Source organism: Ranitomeya imitator, chromosome 10 (assembly GCF_032444005.1).
Source record: "Ranitomeya imitator isolate aRanImi1 chromosome 10, aRanImi1.pri, whole genome shotgun sequence".
NCBI classification, from domain to species: domain Eukaryota; kingdom Metazoa; phylum Chordata; class Amphibia; order Anura; family Dendrobatidae; genus Ranitomeya; species Ranitomeya imitator.
In genome coordinates, this window is record NC_091291.1 from 77733702 (window position 1) to 77736243 (window position 2542).

Below are 2542 nucleotides of genomic sequence, written 5' to 3' on the forward strand. Positions count from 1 at the left end.
CGTTGATTCCTCTGAAAATACATCTCGACCTCTGGGGCAGGACCGAATTTTCTGTGTTGTAAATTTCTATTTGGTCTGGCACCACAGGGCGATGTAAATTTTAATATATTTTACAGTTTTGGTTGTCTATGGTGACATCCAGCAGAAAACCACTCGCATTATCTTGATACTTACGGAGAAGGGACGCCGGTTCCTCATTGCCAGAACCAGAGCTGCTAATGTCCCATCCCAGCGATCTGGCCACTGCTGCAGCACCTAAAAGCAAATAATAACAGATCTGGTTAACTATGGAACACGCCGTTGGGAAGCGCTCGCAGTTTTGGTCACTTACGTATGTTAGCTTCTGGGGAGAATGCCGCCGACCCGGGGGAGGAAGAGGAGTGTCGAAAGGGAGGTGTTGAGGGTGGTGTAGGGGTGCGAGGCCGTCTGCTCTCTGGTGGTGGCGTGGTAGGCCGCTGGGTCATTACTGCGTCTGTAATGTATTCAAATATTTCCGCTACCCTCTTATGTCCCGTATGCAGTTGAAAAATTGTAATCTATGATTGTTAACTTACGTGACGTCACGGACTGTGGGCTCCCGCTGGTGCTGGATGCTGTGGTGCTGCTGGCAATGGCAGGTACCTGTTGCTGCCGCTGTCTCTCTACACAGAAAGTTTACAAACGCAATCTTTAAAAACACATGTAGAGTGCTGCAGATCAAAGCTAACAATATACTGAAACATAAAATTTATATCACACTTCACAGGGGTGCGAGGGTGCATGGTCGCAACAGATGGTGGAGGTGTGGTAGGCCGCTGGGTCATTACTGCGTCTGTAATGTCTTCAAATATTTCAGGTACCCTGTTATGTCCCGTGTGATGTTAAAAAAAATGCAATAAATGATTGTGAACTTACGTGATGTCCCGGACTGTGGGCTCCCACTGGTGCCTGAAGATGGGGTACTGGTGGCAATGGTGTGTCTGACTTGCCGCCGCTGTCTCTCTACACCTAAAGTAAAGAATCACAATGTTTACACACAAATGTTGAGTGCTGCAGAGCAAAGCTAGTACTAGTACTTGCCTCGCCTTGCCTCCGCACGCAACTCCGCAAACATTTGTGGCGTTTTATAGCGGAGGTCAGCCCATTTTTTACGCAGCTGAAGCTGACTGCGGCAGACACCAAACCTCCTTTCCATCATTCTTGTTATTTGTCCAAGCACTTCTCGCTTGTGGATGTGTGGGTGGGCAGGGCGGCTCTCCAGACCCTCGTAATCCATGGCATCCATCTGGGAAATAAAAAAAAGGAGTTCTGGCTGCCCCAGAGGAGCAGAACGCATTCTCGCCGCCATTTTAGATGGAATGACCCTGAAGAGCAACGCCCAGAGGAGGAGCTGCGCTCCGCCGTCCTGCCGCGCCATTGGCATCGCAATAGCGTTGCCGTTTATGAACAGCGTCACATTTGTGACGACTGAGCGTTAAGAAAGGAACGCACATAGTAAATGCCGTTCGAAGTATCGTTATATAACGCCGGAGCGGCACGTTAAGTACGCTCGTGGTCTATGACGGCGTGATGACGTTACAGCGTTCCTGCGTGCCTGCCCTAGCTTGTTTTTGTCCCCTGACATCGTGATAATGGCTGCCAGTCGCCGTGGTCCACCTATGGGCATCCCAGAGCTCAAGTTCCTTATTGGAACAATGGATAGGATGCAGTATGAAACCACAGGGATGGTGCTGCACCGCAACCAGCACAAGGAGGAAGTTGTCCGTGTGGTGTCTGAGGGCCTCAGGAAGCGGTTTGGGATAACTCGGACCAAGGCCCAGATTGTTAAAAAATGGGGCGATCTCAAGTCGAAAAGCCCAGAGCGCCTGCAGGAGCTTCGCCAGGAGATTAGCAGAGGTTAGTACTCAGGTACCCAAAAGTATGTTGGACAGCTATGGGACAGTTTGAATGTTGCAGAGCCACTATGTGCCACAGCTATGGGACAGTATGAACGTTGCAGAGCCACTATGTGCCACAGCTATGGGACAGTTTGAACGTTGCAGAGCCACTATGTGCCACAGCTATGGGACAGTTTCTACGTTGCAGAGCCACTATGTGCCACTGCTATGGGACAGTTTGAACGTTGCAGAGCCACTATGTGCCACAGCTATGGGACAGTTTCTACGTTGCAGAGCCACTATGTGCCACTGCTATGGGACAGTTTGAACGTTGCAGAGCCACTATGTGCCACAGCTATGGGACAGTTTCTACGTTGCAGAGCCACTATGTGCCACTGCTATGGGACAGTTTGAATGTTGCAGAGCCACTATGTGCCACAGCTATGGGACAGTTTGAATGTTGCAGAGCCACTATGTGCCACAGCTATGGGACAGTTTGAACGTTGCAGAGCCACTATGTGCCACAGCTATGGGACAGTATGAACGGTGAAAAGTACTATGTGGCACAGCTAACTGCTGACCGAACTTTTTTTTTCCTTCACAGAGGCAAAGAGACAGCGCCGCCGTAGACACGAGGCATCACACACCGCCTCTGAAGTCCCAGAGCCCTCCGGGTCAAAGACAAC

The 2542-nt window shown here is 50.4% G+C and overlaps 1 long non-coding RNA gene across 1 annotated transcript; it reads right to left on the reverse strand.

Annotated features, from left to right (window-relative positions):
* LOC138651806 (uncharacterized) lies at positions 1-1990 on the reverse strand. The gene is made up of 3 exons (XR_011315537.1): positions 895-1990; positions 555-641; positions 1-472 (listed from the first exon to the last, which is right to left on the reverse strand). It is a non-coding gene; the product is annotated as an uncharacterized lncRNA (long non-coding RNA).
* Positions 1991-2542: the final 552 nt, after the last annotated feature.